Below are 22,089 nucleotides of genomic sequence, written 5' to 3'. Positions count from 1 at the left end.
GCGGCTAACATATCGTGTGGCTGCCCTTCGCATGACCCAACTAACACAAGCTCGCGGCTGTATATCATTCCTCGTTGCATATTTATAATTGGCCCTCTTAGCCGTCATGGAAGATCATGTAAATGTCGCCGTAGAATGCTCGTTGCTATTGTCTCTAACTCGTGATGTATCCGAGAACCTAGCTAAATCGCCACTGAAGTGTCACGGTGAGAAGAGAGCAGCCAATTCACCAAAATGCCAATGCAGAAGTGATCAGATGTGCCAATGACCACCTAGGTAGTGACCTCGCAGAAGCAAAAACGAAAGTATATGCCATTAATAAAATGGCAAAAGGACAGAAGACTATTTTAGTTAGCAGCTGCACAGATGTTCCACAGGTGAGTTGATATGCCAAGGCTGCACCCAGCAGAAATTCATGTAGAACAGCTGCACTGATTAGGCTGGTACACACCTGCATGGACTGTCACTGCCATCGTAAGCCAGTAATCGCCTCATGCGCGACTCCGTGAGGTATAATCACATGCTGAAAACAGGCTCAAATTCACAGGTGCTACCATAATATGGGAGTACTACTATCTATGCTAGTTATTTCTCCACATGCCGGGTGTAGTTATGCCTGCCCGGATGCTGCCATCGTATGCCACGTGCATCTGTCAATGTATCATTACTGGAGGCTTATGTCACATGAAGACTCCTTTGCCATGTATCACCACATGTTAATGTGCAGGTTCTTCAACTATTGCAGATGCAGCCTCAAATGCCCCAGTAATGCCAGCTTAGTCCAGTTATTTTATTTAAGAAAATCCTTTCTTCACTAGCGCAGTTCGTACACTGAAAGAAAGACTTGTGGTAGACAATAGCCATAAGCGTTGTATTGGCAGTATATGTTCTGGTTAATAGTAGATTTCAGAATTTGACAAAATAATCAGTGGGGCAGTGTGACTCGCGGTTGAGCCTTCAGTATCGAGTAGGACGTGGAGGGAGGTTTGCGGGGACTGGGTTGCAGGAATAGTCAGTTGGACAGTACACATCAGTATCAAACAGAATTTTGCAGTGCACATCGGAGTTCAGCAGTTTAACATCAGTTTCAAAATTGGAGGATACAGTGTGCAGGTATGACTACATGGATCAATAATTAGCTAGTGCTGAACAAAACTCGTAGTCTGGTAAGGATTTCAAGGGGAAGCCCACAATACCAGTAAGGGTCACATTTGCAGCACCAGTGCTTGACAACCAGGCAAGAAAGAACTTTTTGCCACCTACTGTACCTGCTGTTCCAAAGCCAATCTGGGAAATCCAGAGACCTTAGTGCAATGGGTGTGCTAAAATCTCCCAATGTTTCCAATTGGTTGGTCTTTCAAACCGAGCATGACTGGTCAAGTCTGCAGTATGTGTCAACACACAGCATTTTTAACAAACTATACTACTACTACAGATGCCTGACTAGATCAGGAGGTGACTGAGATCAGAGGGTACAAGCTAAAATATGAACTTGGAATGGGAGAGAGCCTTGGACTTGAGGGATGAAACCAGCCTGGAGTAAAAAGGATCCAAGTAGAGGTAAGGGCCTAGAAAAGCTTCACCCTCCTCCCTCCTCCTACACCCACCAAGACCAGGGGACCAGACTATCCTACTACCTTTACTGATTTGCTTCTGACATTGCCTCTCCCTCCATTTCATCAGCCTGGCAATTGTGGGTGGGGGCAACCGAGAGATTTTCTAGCCCATGTGCCTTTGATGCATGGGGCATCCAAGGCACTACATCGTGGGCTCCTTTTTTTTTTTTAAATAAATCCGATTTCCATGCAAAATAAAAATAATTGTGCTGAAAGTAAAGCAGGGTCCTCGGGCCCACAGGTAGGTTCCAGCACGGTTGATCTATTCAGCTTCAGTCCGTTACATTAAGATGTTGGAGAGATGACCACTGGCTCCCAACACCCAGACTGGGGGCTAGATCCTTAGCTGCACACATTGTTTCACTCAAACAGCAACTTTCTCTCTGTCGCACCCAGCATTTGCTCTTGTATCACCAGGCTTCTACATCCATCCCAAGCACTATACAACGGTGCATCTTGCTAAAATGCAAACCGAATAACTATTCTGCATATGTAGCGAAATATTTTATCTGAGCAATTTAACAAGACCTTCCTGGGCAAGATATGCACAAAGAGTTATATATGTTTCCTTCTACTTCAATGTATTCTAAATCGCAGGGGATTCCTCACAATACAAGGGAAGGGCACCGCTGTTGGCAATCCAAGCTTGTCATGAAATTCAAACAGAAGCAATTCTGCTTAGAGAGAAAGTAGGAATGAGAACTATTACAAGCAATTAAAACGGGTGAATGATTTCGCTGAACAATACAATTTTCTTTCAATTTTTTTTATTGAATGTACTCGCAGCCAAACTGGCTTTGTAACAATTGCATCACATAAATTGTACATATACATTCTTAAAAACACAAACTTGATCACATAAAGCAACAATTTCATCAAGTATTTTCCAGATTAAAAGCTAGGTAAAAATCTGATGAAACGTAAATGTGTAACCCTAAAATATGTCTTGTGATAACTCACTTAAAATTTCATTGCATTTCCAATACATAATCACCATTTGATATAAACAATTGGTATCGTTGCCCTCCGTGTACATGCGCCACAAGGTAGTCTTGTCAACACTGTCCATAGCATTGTGATACGATTTGACATATTTGTTCCTAATCTTGTCTATGCTTTGTTAGTGGACCACAATGTGTTCTAGTGACTCAATAACATGGTTTCCACATAGTCTGCACATACGATTTGGTCTTGCAATTCCAATTTTCGCACCCTTTATTGCTAATACTTGGCTGATGTTAAATTTCAACAAATGATATTCAGCCTGGTTCATGGTTTTATCTGCGCATAAAACGCAGATTTGCGTGCCAATTTACCTGAAAATCCCTGTTTGATGTATGGGGATTTTCTGAAAGAATGGCCCGCAAATCTGCGTTGTACACGCAAATAGTTCCATGAATCAGGGGCTCTGTCTCACAATACCACTATTGGGGGTATGCCAACACATATTTTGGTGTCCATACCAGTGACATTTGATATTCAATGTAGGATTCACTATTTCACTATTCACTATTTTTCTACGTTTGTGTATTATGTCATTCTCTAGGCTATGATATTAATTTGCGTTTAAACAAGGATTTACAGGCGCTCACATGGCTTCTTTTATACCCTTGAAGCCATGTCTGGTGTAATTTCAAAATCCTGCCCAGTGTTCCCAATACGGTCCAGTCCATCCAGACAAATAAAAGCCTGTACATAACTGACCATTATGGTTTCATTGTCAAGAAGCAACACTTTCCCAGCACAAAACTACCTTTTCAATAAACTGTCAATTGCTTTAAGATCCATCTCTGATCTAATAAATTCGACGGATAGTGTTTTCGTCATGCAAAAGGGTATTCGCAGTACTTTGGCTTCAAATTTACTTATTGCACCGTGTGCTCCCATACTTCACACCTTACATCAATACTGGAACTATTTGAGGTATATAGAAGCAGTATTGTCTGTACAGAGCATCCAACATTTCTCCCAATAAAGAAACTTATTGTGTATACAATAAAGATTGCCCACGCTGACCGCTCAGGAAGTCTCCATTCTATTAAAGAAAAGGAGGTGAGCATTATGCTATACTTTCTTTTATTACTGCCATACAGCTTTTCAACTTATAACTTTAAAATCTATAACTTTGCGCTTTTTCTCCCCATCTCTTGAGAAAGCTCAAAACTGTGAGGTTTTAAAATTCTAAAACGTATAGTCCAACTTCAAACTACTGCCCCCATGATCCTCAGGGGTCCGGTAGTCATGACCTCTCCCCCCTGCGCCTATCAGAGTACAGGCTAACCCATAAGAACCACAAGTCCCAGGTCCTTTCCTCTTTCTTTTTTCTTCTCTAACTTTCGCTGTCAACTCGAACCGTCTTCTGGCTGGCGAACAACAACCGAACATGGAACTGTAAACTGTGTTGCCGAAACTGCGGCTGCTTCAACTGTTTGTACGATTTTAACGTGTCCCTTCGCATCTTTACTGTCGATTGCGATCACGCTGCTTTCTGGTAGTTTCCTACGAGGAATGGAGAACAATACATGAGGGTGGGCATGAAGACAAAATTGAACATCCAATACATCTTGCAGCAGTTCAAAATGTGTCCATTCTGTGGGTGGAATATTATGCTCGCCTCCTTGTCTTTAATAGAATTAAGACTTCCTGAGCTGTCAGCGTGGGCAATCTTTATTCTATGACCAGATGGGAGGCTCGCATTTTGCTTGTTCAAAGCTCGCCACCACTCTATTCGTTATGTCAGATACAGGTTTGAAACACAATGTCTTAAAGGTCCACTCAGAGGACCAATCTGCTGATTTAATTCTATCCTGAAGTGATACCCCTGCTGAGAAGGCTCTAGAAGCCATTGCGCCTCTAGCTGAATGCGCGTCAAAACTGGCCAGGTATATCCCTGCCCATTGCATAACTTCTCGCACCCATCTAGTGATCGTCGCTGCTGCTACTGCATGATGAGGCTTTCTACACGCTATTAGCAACTGGGTGACCCCTCACGGTCTCAACTGCGCTGTAGCGTTCTCGTAGTCTTAGATGCATTGCGCCAAGCATAGCTTCTTATTTTCCTCAAAATAAGGGTACGAAATAACTCAGGAATCGGTCTTTGTCCTTTTCAGCAATGGTAAAGGCCACCCCTTCTGGATAGATTTTCCGGTGCTTTAACATTGGATAGCCATTCGGCAAGCTGTAAGACATAACATAGCTAGCTTGCCTGATAACTGCGAGCGAGAAAGGCTCTCTTTCGCCGGCCATCTCATGAAAAGTCTGAAGACCTCTTTGACATCCCACAACACTGCATATTTTGGTTCTGGTAGTCTTTTCAGCTTGATGCCCCTCAGCAACCGCAGGATAGCGGGGTGTTCACCTATCGCGCTACCTTCTACTTTGTCGTGACCTGCCGAGATCGCTAATCTGTACACCCCTATACTATAGTCCTAAAGGCGTTACCTTCCTGGCATTTTCCAGCTAGGAAGTTGAGAACGTGTACTACAGGGGCTGAAATGGGATCCAAACTGTGCTTTGAGCACCACTGAGCCCAACCCTTCCATGCAGCTTTATAGCTCTTAATGGTGGAAGGCGCCCAGGAATCCCTTATGCAGTTTGCAGCGAGTTGCGAAATACCTGGCAATTCCCATCGTCTCATGAAACCCTGCAGGCAATAAATTGCAGTGTGCCTTTCGTTATTAGAGGGTGTGTGTGTGTCTGTCTGGTCAGCCAGAGTAGAAGATCCGGCCGGTGGGGAACTGTCCTCGGAAAATCTGTAGAGGTCCATCGCTACTGGAAACCAGGGCTGTGACTGCCATATGGGCAGCACCATCACTAGTTCGCCCTCTCCCTGCGAACTTTCGCTAACGCTCTCGTGATCATGATAAACGGCGGGAAGGCATAGTGGAGCACTCTGCTCCATGTTTGCAGGAAGGCATCCGTGCCAGCTGCACCCGGGTCGATCTGCCAACTGAAGTACTTCTGTGTTTAGTCTGGATGCAAACAAATCTGTCTAAGGGGCTCCATAAGTCCTGCAACCTCTTGAACACTTGCGGGTGTAGTTTCCAATCACTGGAATCTACAAGATGACGTGAGTTCCTGTCTGCCACTTCATTGAGAGTCCTTGGCAGATACTCCACTGTGACTGAGATCTGGTTCTGGAGGCAATAATGCCAGAAATCTTTCGCTAACTCCGCCAGCATTTTGGATCTCGTCCCTCCTAGCATGTTTATATAACGTACCGCTGAGATTTTGTCCATCTTGAGCAGCACGCAACACTTGACTCTTTTTTGTAAAAGCGCGGACCGCGAAAGAACCTGCTAATAGCTCGAGACAGTTTGTGTAAATGCAGTTCCTGTTCTGACCATTTTCCTCCTGTCTCTATATGTTCGCACCGGGCTCCCCAGCCGGACCTGCTCGTGCCTGACTCTATGATGAGGTCGGGGAGTCTCCGAAAATCGCTCAGCCATTCCAAGCTTTCATATTCTGGAGCCACCAGTGTAGTTCTGTACGGGCGTTGTGATCTAGGGTCACTAGCTGATAACCTAGCCCTCCCTGCAGGTGTTTGATCTTGAGCAGTTGTAGAGCTTGATAGTGGAGCAGACTCAGAAATATCGCTTGATATCATTCTCTTCGCTATCAGTAGTCTGAGTTCCTTCATTGCTCTCACCTTGTGTTGTGGGAGCTCGAGAGTTGCTTTGTTCGTATCTATCTTGAACTCTAGGAATTCTAGACATTGGACAGGTACCAACTGGGACTTGTCCAAGTTCACCAAGAATCCGAGCGAGTACAAGAGCGCGAAGATCTACTGTACGTCTTTGAGAGTCAATCTGTCTGGACCCAGAACGAGGATGCCGTCCAGGTAAATAATGCGTATCCCTCTCTTATGGCAGCTGCCACGGGTCTCATCAGCTTGGTAAATGCCCAAGGTGCCAATGCCAGGCCGAACAGAACAAATGTGAAATGCCACGTCTCTGTTCCACCGAAAGCGTAGATGCCTCCAATAGCAAAGGAGTTTCAGAATTGTAAGGTAAGCGTCTTTGAGATCTAGGCGTGCTAACCAGTCCCCTGTACCTAGGAGGTCTCGTAGCAGATGGATACCCTCCATCTTGAAGTGATTGTATACGAGCCACTTGTTCATGCTCTTCAAGTTTATTTCCGGCCGAATCTTGTCCCCCCAACCCCATGCACTAGGAACATGTTTCTGAGGAAATATGGTCTCTCTTGTCCATCCTGCTCTAGTGCGTTCTTGTCTAATAATTTGAGCAGTTTGCTGTGTAACAGCGCCGCCTCTTCGCATGACATCTGAATGGGGAGAGGTTCTGCGCTCTGGTCGGGGATCTCCCACAAACTGAAGTCGAAGCCCCGCTACTGCTTGCAGCACCCATGCATCGCACGCTAAAACTTGCCATGCACTCAGAAATTGGAGGTAGAATTCTGATTTCTTGGTAAGTATAGAAGGTAAGCATAGAAGTTAATATTTGTATCTCTTTAAACCCTACCGACGGCCATCAACGGGCCACAAGAAGAATCTGTGGGGCAGTCTACTTAAAAATTAATAAATAGAGCTCTGCAGCGCCCTTGTTGCTATTTTATCCCTTGTTCCGTGTCTCATGGTTCGTTCATATGCTCCGTAGTGGAAGCCAATAGGAATCTACCCTAATCCATGAACCTGGTGCCTAGTACATCGGTGTCGGTGATGAAACTTTACATGTCCAGGTCTGTAAAATGAGAAGGACTCCACAAATGAGATTGCCCAATGCTGCGGGCTCCTGCTTTCAGGTGTGCATGGTGATGCTCACATTTGTGACCTGAAGTGAGATGGAGTGCAAGCTGTGCCACCTTAGCAGTCGTGTCCGCCCACCCCTCTCATTTGTCATATTCTACCCATAGGTAAAGTACAGCCTTGCATGCCAAGGTGCTGCTATCCTATACCAAATACAGCTGAAAATATATTCACATACCGCCATGTGACAAAATAATCTGTCTCGAATTGTAAGGGGCAGCAAATGCTTCTGTTCACTATGACCAAACTTATGGTACAAGTTGTCTTGGAGGTCTAAATCTCAAAGGTGAACAGATGAGATTGTATTTCTGCTTTGCCTTTGGTAATGTGGGCAGACTACAAGGACTGAGGTAGGACTGCAGCAGAAAGGTCTCAGAAGCGTACCGTAAATGCGAAATTAAAAGGAATATCAAAATAAGTGTCGATGCTAAAACACTAGCCACCCAACCCTGCAAAGGGAACCGAGTAATGTAGGTTGGGTAGCTAATCAACCTCGACTGGTTAACTGCGAATTGTACTCCATGATGGATATACTCAAATAGGCAATTATTTTAAGAAAAATGTACAAAAATGTTTTAAGAATCTCTGGGTTAAAGTAGTGGTTTTCATCGGTAGTACCTAGTATGCAAGGTAAAACCGGGCGTTTTGGGTACCTAGAATGCCTGGGACTGGCACATAGTCCACCAGTTCTCTACCTTCATCTTGCTTGACCGTATTGTGCTTTTTGGTGCATCTATAGGTCAACACTTGACATCCTTGAACTTAATTGCACCAGTTTATGGCAGTGTCTTTGAGCAGGCAGCATGGTATGAGGATGCAGTTTGGTTCACTTGCTTCATTCTATGATGTGGCTCAATGGGACACCCGTGGCAATATTTGAAGTGAATTGGCTTTGCTGGCTCTAATCTGTCTACTCCAAATGGCAAAGTAGGCTTGATGTCGTGGTCAGTGGTACATTGTGTAGAGATGCAGTTTGGTGGTTCAGTGACTGGCTTGACGTTCTTTTTAGGTTGTGCAGCTGCTGTGATGAGTAGCACTTCTGAGATGATTGGTGTTCTTTTCCAATACCACTGGTGTTTTTATCATGCTTCTTCTCCAACAGGCTGTTGTCTGAGACACCCCAGGCAGAGAAGTCTCCCCCTGGGTATTTAGTGTCCTGGTCATCAGCTGCACGGCAGCACCTAGTTCTATCAACACATGTCACCCAACCCCCTTTGTTCCCGGAGACATTGAGGGAAGGGTCTTTCTCACCTCAAGACTTCCCTCCTAAGGAATAAGTGTTTGAGTCGTGAAGCTCCTGCAGGTAACCATCAGAGGTTCTCATCCACTGCATTTATATTGCTTGAGGGACTGGTGGATTCCCAGTCTTATCCCAAATGTGCTCCCTTTTTTGCAGCACTTCACTTCTAATTGAAGTGCTGGGTGACAGTTGCTCTTGATGCAGGGTGGCGGATATAGTGTCCCTATATGCCGATGATGCCCTTCTTTTCATCCGTTCACCCGACACCAATTTGGCTCCGATACTGGAAGATATCCTTTTTTGGAAGTATTTCCGGTCTCAAAGTGAACTGCTCTAAATCCACCCTATTCCCGCTCACTGCCTGCACACGCCCCCCTGACACCATAGGATTTACATGGGCCCAGTCAAATTTCACTTACCTAGGCATAGTACTGTCTCGTCGCTTTGAACAGATTTTTGAGAACTACCAAAAATACCTCACAAGCCTTACAACAAAGTCACTGGGCTGGAGCAAACTCCAGATTTCACTTGCGGGCAGGATAGGGTTGCTGAAGATGGTAGTAGTGCCCCAGCTTCTGTACATGTTCACCAACATCCCCCAGTGACCGGGCAGCGGGTTCTTCCAGGCGTTGACTCGTACTCTTAACCTTTTTCTTTGGCCACCCCAATGGAGGTTGGCGACTTCGGCGCTCCTGATTTCCTCAAGTACTGGCTAGTGGCGCAACTCCAATGCACATCGTATTGGTTCAACGCATCGGACCACCCACCCCCACGTCAGACTCGAAAGGCTGTCGGTCGGAGATCATGATATTCGTTCCCTTATAGTCACACCCACACTGATGGTATTGGAGTCACTCGACCCGGTGGCCTGCACGTCTTTTGGCCCTATCAAACACCTGGAAACTACTAGGAATGGGCCATCCCTTTCATGGCAACATACCACTTTGGAACTTCCTCCCGGAGGTCCCACACGTACCTCTCCTTATTGTCCGCTGATGGACTGAGGCTGGTTTTGAACTGCTCAGTGATGTCTTTGAACAGGGCAACTTCATAGAGTGGCCGGACCTCCCATTATCCCTGAGGAGGAGACCATCCGTATGGCTCCAGTACTCATCCCTCCGGAAAACCCTCAAACACAAATACCCCAGCTTCCCGGCAATACCACAAGACGAGCTTAGTTACGGAGCTAACCTCTCCCACTCCCATGAGGGGCAAGGTTTCCAGACTCTACACCCTGGTACAGTCCAGATCTGCCCCGGCATCCTCCAAATTAAGACATGCTTGGGAGGACGACCTCCGGCTGGAAATGACCCACGAACGGTGGGCCCATATGTGTGCTCGCATTCATGGGGTATCTTTCAACTCCCGCTTTAAGCTGATCCAATTCAAGGTGCTTCATAGATACCACTACACCCTGAACAGACTGCACCATATCTCCAGTGACCTCTCCCCTGGCTGCCCTCGGTGCGGCTGCGATAACGCTGGTTATATCCACATGATCTGGTCCTGCCCCCGCCTCACCCAATTCTGGAGTGCAGTATGTTCCACCAGGTCAGCTATTCTCGAACACCCGATCACTTCGTCCCCAATGAGATGTCTCTTCCATGACTTCCTGAACTCTGCCGAGACTCCAAAAAACTAGCGAGCCTATGCATGCTACTCGCAGTACGCTCTATATTACTCTGCTGGCTTCGGCCTACCACACTTACCCACGCACAATGGCTCAGGGCGGTCACATGGGCCACAGATACTGAAGAATCCTGGGCCGTACAACAGCCGGCTCACTCAAGACCCAGAGATGTTTGGTCAAAGTTTAGGTCATACATGTCTCCCACTGACACTGCTTCAGGCACTGCATCTCCAGCCCGTTCCCCCTACCATTCCCCTTCTGCCTCCTGAACTGCTCCCCCTGAGTTTACTCTATATGTCTATATTACTTGCACTGCTCTGATTGTACTTGCCTTGTATGCTACTCACCTGTTCTTGTGTTGCCAAGCCAAATAAATAAGTTTAAAAAAAAATGGTAGAGTGGTCCCCCACTCTCCCCAAATTCCTGTTTTTTGCCTTTGCTCTTCAGGAGGCCGGAAACGGTAATGGCGAAAGGTATGGACAACTATTTTTGAACACTTGAACACTTGAACACTAACATTTCAATAATTCACCCCACCTCCTCTATTGTCCAGGCTTCGTTAGTCTGTTCAGCACAACTGTTGAAAGCTGGGGGGGGAGGGGAGGGGGTTCAACTGGCTTGTGGCAAGGTCTATGAGCGGGTGTTGTGGTGTGGGTTGAGTGGGTTGAGAACCCTTACCCATCGACTCCAATTAAACATTCAAGTTGGAAAAACCTTTGGTTTCAAATCTCATGTGACCATATACTTTTGATTCTATTCGTGTGAAACCCTTTCGGGGTGTGTTGCTTTGTTTGAGCACTAGCCACCCACTTCTCATTAAAGCCAATGGAGTTTTAACGAGGAGTTTCATTTAAACAAACAGCATTGTACTTGGACACGGATTTGGGAATTGCAGTCCTCTGGATCAATATTATGCATCCCCCATAATCATAGCTGTGTGCTAATAAGGGTCAAAGCTGCTTCAGTAATGTCCTAATGCCAATACACATGTTTAACGGAAAGGTCATGGAAGCTGCTATCCAGTTTTCCAGGAGCACATTTCTCTTGCTGGCTGCTTTTTATTTGTGAAAGATGGCCACTTTGCTTAACAGCTGGTTTGTCATTAAATTAAACCACGCACAGCAGAAAGTTTACACGTGCCAACTACTATATGGATGTCTTATCAGTTACAGGCCCAATAACATAATTGTTCTTTTTATAACGCTTAAAACCAGAGACCAGTTTCTAAGTGCGAGACCGGGATTGGAACCTATGAGTTGTCTTGCTTCCAAGACAAACGCGTTGCCCCTGAGCGATCATCCCTGCCTATGGCAGGCGAATCTGTGTAGAAGTCACCCAACTTCACATTTTAGGCAAGGTATATTGTGAAGGAGCCTGCATGGCAAATCATTCTTGCAGAATTCATCCTTTTTGAGCTCCAAAAAAGGTTTTACATAGTAAAGGTTTGACCTAGTAGCAAGACCTCTGTAAAGCATCATGAACCGTATCTTACACGGTGCAGTTTACATCTACACTGTCCGGATGCCCTTATTCCTACAACTCTAATCTTCATAGACTTTGTGGGCCCATTCACGCACTGACTCCTGCAAAGGGTTGGCCCCCTGTGGCAGGGCCTTCGCCTATTTGTGGGGCCCGGCGACCAGGTCCGAGGAGCTGCATCATGTGATGCACGTGCGACTGCTGACTCAGGAGACTGGCCCTCTACTGTAATACGGCACCTGCTGCTCACTCCCCGGCCTCTGTGTTCACACGGCTTTATCAAATAGCTGGTGAACTTTCTTAAAGGCCGTTTCCTCTTTTCTGTCCCCTAGCCCCCCAGCAGCCCCTATGCCATCTAAACCAGTGGTTCGAAGGGTAGCAACAGATCCGACAAGACGGCCTGGATAGGGGTTTGCGTATTCAAGGGAATCTTCATTCTGGGAAAGCAAAGCTACCCTGCTCCAGCATATATTTGAATGCCTGTGAATTGTGAATTCCCATTAAGTCATTTCTTTACATAATGATATGACTTTATGAATTATGCTTTTTCGAGCCATTGTTGTTTGTGCAATAACAATGGCCAAACATGACATGTACACACGGATATGCTTCGAAGTACGTTTTTTTTCTCCCCTAATCACAAATACAGTTCTCTAGACTAAAGCTATATAGCAGTGTATTCTCTTTTTATGTATATAGTGCGCCAAGCCCTTGGGCAACTGGGCACATTTCTTGGGTACATATGCGGAAGCATTAATTACATTATTTACAGTTACAGGCATATCAGACGTTGGAATATACAGTTATGCACATAGGTTATACAGTTTACAGTGTGTTTTGTCGGTGCACATTTCTGAAATATCTGGACTTCAGGATTTTTTTTTTTAGATGGGGTTGTCTTTATGTATTTTGGGAAGCTACAATAAATTGATGTGCACCCATCTTTCTAACAGAGTACGACAATGTTGATGTATTCGGTACTGAATAGTCCTTGGTGGCCCACCAGTGACAGCCGCATGTATTGCATGTGATTGGCCTACTGCTGCCACCTGTGTGCTCTGTTTAAGTGCATACATCTGGCACAACGAAACCTCTTTTGTTCAGCACCCTGATCGCATTGGCAGCACCCTCGACTCCACTGTGCTGCAACACAGATGATGCCCTGGCAATCCCCCTGCATATTTCTTTGGCACGTCATGCACCCACGTGGATTCTGGCAAGGCTTTGTATCCTGGCAACCTGTAATCAAAACACATTTCCATCTCGGAGAGCTAGTACTGCACTGGTTGATGCCTCTGACAGACCATACTTTAAAAAAAAAAAAAAAAAAAAAAATTTAATGTGCTGGAGGATTCCAGAAATCAGAAATTTCCTTGTCATTTTCCCTGCGACTTGCCGTGATTTGACTTTCAACCTCCCAGCCAGTAGATAATTCTGCCATCCAAGGAGTGGCTGAGTGGTCAGCCCCCAGCAGGGGTTAGAATACTCGATGGTGCGTTCGTATAAGTTTTTATCTATTGAGCCAATGGAGCAGAGCCATGATTGTATGTGTATCCTGAGATGGCTCTGCTTTCACTATAAAAAAAATGAATAGGCGGACACCAAGGTGCTCTCTAACATTGCATTTCATAATTTACAACCCCTAGGATCATGCCATACACTCACGATGCAGAGGTTTTATTGGTCCACGCGTTCCTAATGCACATAGAATCAGAGACGTAGACGGGCACGTGCCTGAGCTTGCGAGGCCCACCCGAAATCTGTAAATGCCCACTCAGCAGTGTTATGTGCATATTTATAGATGTTAATGTCACTGTGGTGGGTCCAACTACATTAGCTTCAGGCCCCGCTTGTTAGACAATCCTGGCTACACCTCTGCATAAGGGAGGAGCAGAAAACGTACATTACAATATACCCAAGTTTTATTACGAATTGTTCAAAACTACACTGTACTCCGGAGACCCCCGGCCGGCCTATAGAGCCAAGGGTTTGCCCCGAAGTACTTTAAGACGAGATAGCTGCACCCTGGAGATGGATGGGGGTGCAGATTTTACTCCAACACCAATCGATAAGGACAACTCAATGGTTTGGCAAAGGGAGTCCGTTTAATGACGAGTACAAAAAACGGCTAGTCATGGAAATCAGCAGTGATGCGATCGTCCTTCTCGCTTCAACTCAAACGAACTTCATACAATGAGCAACATTTATGCTCAAAACTCATCATAATTGACGTGTAACACTCAAAAGTTAACATGCAATTCTATTGGTTAGGAAAAGGTAACTTTAAAATAGGTGCTATATCTGTATATGGTAACAGAGTAGGGGGATTGGGTAAAACACTGTCAGGTGGGCATCTAAGCCATTCCTTCAAAATGACTACTGCAGACGTCACTAAAAGTATGACGTCCAATTGGTTCTATTAGCTATAGGACCCTAGATTATTTGGTCCATCGTGATTGGGTTGGCACCAACCCCGTGCATAATTTTCCACTTTGCTTAGCAGCACGCAGAATGGTCAGCCAGGTGCGGGGTGTCCCTCAGTTACCCGGCCTTCCTCCAATTAAGGTTACAATCCATCATCGCTTCAGCAACTATGTGTCAATTATCTCACTGTGGTTTGCCTCGAAAATGCATCTTCTGTCTGGAAAAGTTCTGATATCTCTGCTTGGGAGGCTGCCAAGCGTAGGTGTGAACCTGTACTTCTCGCTCGGCTGGTCACGTGCTTCCCACACCATGAATTTGTCTGGTTTCTCTCAATTTGTGCATTTGATTCTTATTTAGCTTGCCACCTGCCTACGCCTCCTTATCTTGGCCTTTCAGAGACAGGATATTCTGTTATTAAGTTCCAATTATGTGTATCTACTGTTCGTTCCTTCTTGGGTATGACCTTGGCACTCCTGGCATGAGTTGCATCTGCCGAGTTCCGATTCAGCCGTCTCTTCTTGTTTTGCTCGAGTATGAATCTGGTCTTGTTTGGCCTCTAGTAACCTGAGTTGATTCTGCTTTTCGTGCAAAGTGGAATCGCGCTTATAATACTGTGCTTCGTTTTGAGGTAGATTATGTATAATGGCACTTGCTACACTATTCTTCTACTTGGCATAGCAAGCCGCAATGTTTTCTTAGCTTTCTTGCGGTTCCAAGCATATTTACAGGTGTTAGCTGGTTGAATATCTTCATTCTGTTTACAGCTTCATTCTTACATTTGGACATAATCTTTTATCTTAGATTCATGATATCCTTACTCATGGTGTTTCGTCTGTGTCCTTCTTGGGTCTGTAAAGTCCGAAATGCATTGGCCAGTTTATGATGTTTGCTTATCAAAAAAGCAACCACACATTGTTCTTTTGAATCTTTAGAATAAATCACAGAATTTAAGAATCAAACATTCGCTGAATTGGATTATTGAGACATTGAATTATTAAAAATCCCAACGGGATATAAGGGTGTGCGGCCCACAACGCAGGCAAAATTGCCTAAGTCTTTCTTCACACAGTCTATTCCCTTTGTGCTGACACACGGTAGCACTAATTAGTAGGCTGCACCACAAAAGTAGCACTATCTACTGGTAAATTGATGCGCAAAACAAGATAACCAGCGCTGGCCGCTCTAGTTCTCAGTTCTCTCTCTGTCCTTCTTGGGTCGTCTTTTCTTCTATCTGTGAGTCTATCCGGGTCCTTGTGACGTCACCATTCGTCTTCCATTAGGGCCTTTTTGGTTTCGTCCAGGACCATACTGAGGCAATCTTCATTTCGTCTCATTTTCTGGTAGGGTTTTCTTTTTTTTAACTTCTTTATTTATAGTTCAACACACAGGATAACAGAGCATTAACGATGCTTACATCTCACAGGGCATATCAGACCATAGTGTCCCGTCCCCCACACCCCAAATCCCGGAAGGCAGTGATACTTGTCTCATTCGGCCTGGGCAGGCAGCGAATCCTCCCCTACCGTGTGGAGGGCTCTCGCGATCAAGCGTGGTTTGAAGGTCAGAGCCGGGTAGTTCTGGTCATAGTCAAGGACCAGGGCCCAAGTTGTCGGTAAATCGGTAGAGCAGACCCGCTTTGGATGCCGTGACCTTTTCTGCTATCAGTATGTCCCATAATTTAAGCCACCATAGGGTCATCAGTGGTCCGTCCGCGGACTTCCAGGTGCGGGCCACCGTGAATTTGGTGGCCAATAGAAGTTGGGATATCAGCGCTGCCCTCCTCCCCGTTCTCGGGTATACGCCCAGGAGTGGGATTCCCAGGAGGACTTGCTCGGGCATCAAGGGGATTACGACTTGGGTGATGTCCCGAATGGTGGCCAGACACTGGGTCCAAAATTCCTTCACTCTAGGGCAAGACCACCACATGTGGAAGTAGGAGCCTGGGTTGCCGCAGAGGCGCCAGCAGTGGGGGTCCAAGGCGCTCTGAAAGTGGTGGAGGCGTAGGGGAGGGTAATACCAATGCAACAGGAGTTTGTGGGCGCATTCCCAGTTGGTGATGCAGCGGGATGCCGTACGTGTTCTGGTCCAGACATCCACCCATGTGTGGTCCTCAATCGCATGGCCCAGGTCCGCTTCCCAGTGGCCCATATAGGAGGGCCTGACACGGAGGTGGGTCTTCCAGCAATAGTTTGTAGAGGGCTGAGATCTTTCCCCGGGCTGGCAGGTCCTTCATTGTGAGCTCCAGGGGCCTTGTTGCGGCTGCCTGGGTCTGGGGGTGGGAGCACCAGTGCCTCAGTTGCGCATAGGTAAATCTGTCTGCCTTCGTTAGCTGGAAGGTTGATTTACAGCATTCGAAGGTGAGGGGGGCACCCCCTTCAAAGAGTTGCCCCAGAGTTTTGAGGCCTCCCGCTACCCAGTTCCTAAAATTCCGTGGGCGGGCCCCTGGGGCGAAGGCGGGGTTGAGGAAAATCGGGGAGGATGCGCTGAAGCCTCCTGGGATGTCTCCCCGTTTGCGGGCCCACTCCCATGCCTTTATCAATTGCTTCGTGGCGGTCAGCACATCTGGCCAGGTGCGGCGCAGCGCGGTAGGAATGAACGGGAGGAAGCGGAGCGGGAGGCGGGATTGTTCAATCTCTACCCATTTCGGGCATCCGGAGGCGAGGTCCCATGCTTGGAAGTGGGCCAGTTGTGCTGCGATATAGTATTTTCGAAGGTCCGGCACTCGGAGTCCCCCCAATCTCGTGCTGGCCATCAACGTTCTCTGAGGGATTCGTGGTTTCTTGCCCTTCCAGATGAAGTCACTGATTTTCCTTTGAAGTCGTTGCAAAGGGGGAGGGGAATTGCGGTTGGGAGGGCAGCGCACATATAGAGAAAGCGAGGAAGGAGATTCATTTTGCTCGTCGTTATGCGCCCCAGCAGTGAGATCTCTTGGGTTTGCCAGCGGCCTAGGTCCTTTTCCAATTCTGCGAAAAGTGGGGGGGGGAGAAGTTGACCTGGTAGACCTTTGTTGGGTCGGTGGGAATCCAGACCCCTAGGTATGGGATCACTTGGGTGCACCATTGGAACGGGCTGTGGCTCTCCAGGGTTTCCCTTTTGTCTGAGGGCAGACCCACTCCGAGTGCAATCGATTTGTGGAAATTGATAGCGAAACCTGAGACTCTCCCAAAGGCCCGGAATTCAGCCAGGGCCACCCTCATGGAATTTCTGATGTTTGTGATGGTCAGCAGTACATCGTCCGCATAGAGAGCAATTTTGTGGTGGATCGTGCCAATCCTCAGGCCAGAGATCGGGGGATCCCGGCGAACTCGCTGGGCCAGCGGCTCCATGGCCAAAGGGAAAAGCAGGGGGATAGCGGACACCCCTGTCGTGTTCCACATGTGAGCGGGATCGGGTCCGACAGGCGGCCATTGACTTAGTCGGGTCCTCGGGGCCTGGTAGTTCGCCAGAGCCATCCTCATAAAGGTAGGTCCAAAGCCGAAGGCCACTAGGGCGAGAGACGGATAGGGCCAGTCCACCTTATCGAAGGCCTTAGTGGCGTCTAGCGCGATCAAGGCTAGCTGCTGGGAGTCCTTACTGGCGATTTCAATCAAGTCTAGTGCCCTGCGAATGTTGTCCTTCGTTGATCTGTGGAAGATCAACCCCGTCTGATCTGGGTCTATTATGCTTGGGAGAACAGGAGCAAGGCGGTTGGCCAGGACCTTCGAGTAGATGTTGGTGTCCAAGTTCAACAGGGAGATGGGTCTGTACAAGCTATTTTCTTGGGGGTCCTTTCCAGGCTTGAGAACCAACATCATGATGGACTCCTGCATTGATGGGGTGACTGTGCCAGTGGCCACAAACGAGTTGAATAGGCGGGTCAGAGGAGCCACCAGTTGAGGGCAGAAGAGTTTATAAAAGCATGTGGAGAACCCATCCGGGCCAGGGGCGCTCGGCTTTAGACTCTTAATGGCCTCCTCCACTTCCTCATTGGTAATGGGTGTCTCTAGTTCCTCTCTTGCCTCTGGTTTCAAAAGCAGTAGCGACGACTCCTGAATGTAGAGTGCTGCTCATCTGGGTCCCGCGGGACAGCCGTCATTATTTCTGATTGGTGGGCGACCTCCAGCTGTAGTTTTTCGCCCTCCGTGTGATGGATCTTCCCTTGTGCATCGCGGAGACCCAGGATGAAGTTTCTGCTCTTTTCCTTGGCCAGCTTGCTGACCAGTAGTGTATTAGCTTTGTTATGAGCGTAGTACCACTGTTTGGTTCTGGTCAGCAGGTTAGCTGTAGCATCGGCGTAGTGCGCCTCGAGTCTTTTCCTTGCCATTTGTAGGACCCTATAGGACTTCGGGGTCCAGCCCTTACGTTTATGGGTGGCTTCGGCCTTATGAACCTCAGCTTCCAAAGTGGCACGAGTTGCCCTCATCTGTTTGTGGTACGCGGCTCCTTGGGCGATCAGCTCTCCTCTAAGCACCGCCTTCATGGCGTCCCAGGTATTAGCCGGGGAGGTGTCCTCGTCGGGGTTTTCCGCAAAGAAGTTTCTGATGGTCTGGCGATCGTGTCTCTCGTCGCCATGTTCCCCAAGATAAGGTCGTACAAGGCCCATTGGCGGCGGGGAGGGGGATCCGGGTTGTGTGCCCGCAGGGTCAGCGAGACCGGAGCGTGGTCTGAGAGGATCTGGGAGCCAATTGTGACATTGTCCGTAAAGGTCAGGATCTGAGGGGAGACCAGTAATAAGTCTATTCTGGAGAAGGTACGGTGGACGCATGAATAGAAGGTAGTCGTTCTCCTCCGGAGTTAGCACTCTCCAGGAGTCAACGATGTTCAGGGCGCGGAATGAGCAGAGCAGGGCTGTTGCCAAGTTCAGGTCCCTGGCCGTTGGGTGGTGAGATCTATCCCTGAGGGGGTCCGGGACCCCATTGATGTCACCGCCAACCACCACTTGCACTTCAATAAATGGAAGAAGGGAGTCCTCCAAGTCCTGATAGAATCCCACCTGGTGCTCATTCGGGGTGTAGGCCGAGACTAGGGTGTAAAGTTGGCCGAGGACAGGGCACTTAACCGCCATAAAGCGGCCCTCGGGGCAACTCAGCAAGTCCAGGATCTGGGGCCGTAAGTCCTTAGCTAAAAGAATAGCGGTGCCTCCCTTCTTGGTTCCGTTGGAGGCTAGGAATTGGAGAGGATAGAGTCTACTTCCTAAGCGAAAGAAGTCTGCTGGGAGAAGGTGCGTTTCTTGTAAAAAAGCAATTGAGGTCCCCTCATTGTGCAGTCTTTGGAGGATGGATTTCCTCTTCGGGGGGGAATTCAAGCCTCTGACGTTTAAGCTGGTGAACTTTAATTTTAGGTGTGGGGGCTGGTGCTCCAAGTCCAATTTTTGTGGGGGGGGGAATGGGAAAGGATTAGGTTGGCCATAGCTGTGAGGAATATGCTGCATTGGGGTCTTCTGTGGCTGAGGGTTTTTTAGAAATGGTCTCCAACGGGAGATAAGAACTTCCAACGGCGGCCTCCAACGGGAGGGCCAAACTGTGACCGGGGGGGTCGATTTTGATCAATCTGTGGCTCCCCCCCGGCCACTGCGGATGTCACCAAGTGACATCTCCAACATAGTTGAGTCTCTCCAGGGGTAAAAAAGATGACATCCACCCTGGAGGAGGGTATGGACCGCATTGGGTCCGCGGCGAGCTTGCGGGAATCCTGGTGGTTCCTGCGATATGTGTGCTTCGGAGCTACCAGCCTGTTATCTAGGTTTACGGTTTCTCTGTACCCTTGACCACGGGGTCTGCCTTGGCTTGGGCGAGGCAGCAACCTGTCCAGAACTTGTCTGGTTCGAAGAGTGTGGTTCTGTAGTCCCAGGGGAGTCCGGGCAGAGGATGGATGCTGCGTCGTCCAGGTGACTTATGGTGCGGGGAGTGCCCTTATACGAAAACTGTAGTGCCGTGGGGAACAACCAGCGATAGCGGATCTGTTGGTCTCACAGGAAGAGCGAGAGAGGGCGCAGCAGCCTGCGCTTCTGAAGAGTTAAGGGGGGGGGAGAGATCCTGGAAAATCTGTAATGGGGAGCCCTGGAAGGAGAGTTCATCCTTTGAGCGGCCTATTGCTGAGGTGGCCTCCGTGGTAGTGTAGAAGTGTACTCTTGTAATGACGTCCGGAGGGGGATCCATATCCGATCCTCGGCCGAAGCAGTGCGGTCATGCAGGAGCTGAGTCTCATCTAGGTCCGGCAGCAGGGATTGAAAAAAGAGGCTTATGTATCCGGGAAGCTCCTTATCGGTGATTGCGGAGGGGACCCCGCAAATGCGGAGGTTATTGCGCCGGGAGCGATTCTCCAAATCCTCCTGTTTAAACTATTCTGTTCATTAGTGCCTGGATGGAACGCTGGACCTCCGTCAATGCATTACAGTGATCCGTAGCCAGCTCCTCGGACTCCCCCAACCTATGTTCGATGTTGCTGACTTGTTCTGTTTGCTCCAGTTCGGTCATTAGTTCGGCCATGCAGGACCTGAATTCCGACTTAATGTCGGTCATGAAAGCCTGGAGGTCTTCTTTAGTTGTGAGCGACCCTTTATCTTTGGTGGATTTCTGGGGGGTGAGTTTGGGGGGGTCGATCTTCTTCCCCCTCTCCGGGGCCAGCAGCATGGTGGAGATGTCACCAGATTTAGTGGTTTTTAAAGCTTTAGTCATGGCTCCAAGGTGAAGGACCGCTTCAGGGGTCTCGGCAACTGCGCACCGGGACTCCAGGCGCCGGTCAGAGGGTCCGGGGATAGCAAGGGCTAGTGAGGTGGAGTGGGCCGGGGCGCCCCAGGAGGCTGTGCAAATAGTCAATGGTCAAATCCCCTCAATAGTGGTCAAATACCTTGGTGGCGCCGCTCCCAGAGGCCGGGTGGTTGCAGGTCCGCAGGTCTCTGTCCGTGCATTAGGCCGAGCTGCAGGGCTTGTAGGACCGCTCCCTTCGGCTGTAGAAACGGGGGTGGGCAGGTGGGCAGGGGCGCCGCAGGGAGTCGGTGGCGTAGCTTAGGCTGCAGAAGAAGGGGTGCAGCTCCTCTGGGCCACCGAGAAGCAAACGCCAAGCCGCACCGCTGGAGGGAGGCAGCGGGTGAGGGCCGGAAGATGGAGCCGGCGGCACAGACCCCGCAGGCAGGCTCGTACGCGCGGAGGACCCCCGGGCCAAAAGTCCTGGGCCAGCCAGAGTTGAAAGGAGGGGCCACTCAGCTAGGCAGCGCCCGCATCGGCGTACCTCCGGTTGAAGCTGGAGGGGGTCCGGTCTCTGAAGCCAGGCCCTGGCGGGCTAAATGCAGCCAATGAGCCGTGGGGGGAGGGGAACACAGGAGCGGTCGCCATCTTGGGGGATCATCATGCCGGCGCCGGAGAGCCGCCCTCGCCGCATTTCGGCTAGCCCGGGCCCGTTAAGGTCCCAGAGTGCAGACGGCGATGCAGGGGTGGCTTCCGCAGCACATCTCAGGTCGTGCGGGTGAGTGGCTTGGCAGGAACCGGAGAAATTATGTTAATGGCCGCGGACCCGTGCAGAGGCCATCAATGGAGCTGCCACATTGCTGGCGCTCCAGGCCACACCCCCTGGTAGGGTTTTCTTAATGAATACCTTACTGTCCATGGTTTTCTGGGTATTGGACTTCAATAGGTTGCTCTTCTGATTGGTGCTGGGCAGAGCCCTAATGCAGCTCTCTGCTGGTTTATTTGCTCCTTACAAGTCCTATCTCGGTGTGAATGTTCCTGGTACTTCAGAATGGGCAACTGGAGTGAAGGCTTTATTTGGGACCTCCTCTACCGTCCCCCACTCCCCCAATTTGGGCGATTCATCGACCAATTTCACCTCCGTCTTTTGATTTCTTAATTGATTCTTCTGTATTTATCTTCACTCCATCGCCTGGGTTCATTCCTTCTTCCTCTTCTGCATCTATACATGATGGTTTGAAGTCTTTTTGGGGTCAATATTTGTATTACTC

The 22,089-nt window shown here is 48.5% G+C and overlaps 1 protein-coding gene across 4 annotated transcripts in view; it reads left to right on the top strand.

The window, feature by feature from the left end:
* The window catches only part of SYBU (syntabulin), a 464,609-nt gene that overhangs the window by 352,061 nt on the left and 90,459 nt on the right, over positions 1 to 22,089 (top strand). The window lies entirely within an intron of this gene.

The sequence above is a fragment of the Ambystoma mexicanum genome, chromosome 5q, assembly GCF_040938575.1.
Source record: "Ambystoma mexicanum isolate Mex_15411 chromosome 5q, UKY_AmexF1_1, whole genome shotgun sequence".
NCBI classification, from domain to species: domain Eukaryota; kingdom Metazoa; phylum Chordata; class Amphibia; order Caudata; family Ambystomatidae; genus Ambystoma; species Ambystoma mexicanum.
Note: the sequence above shows the minus strand (reverse complement) of the source record. Positions and strands in the feature narration are given on the sequence as shown.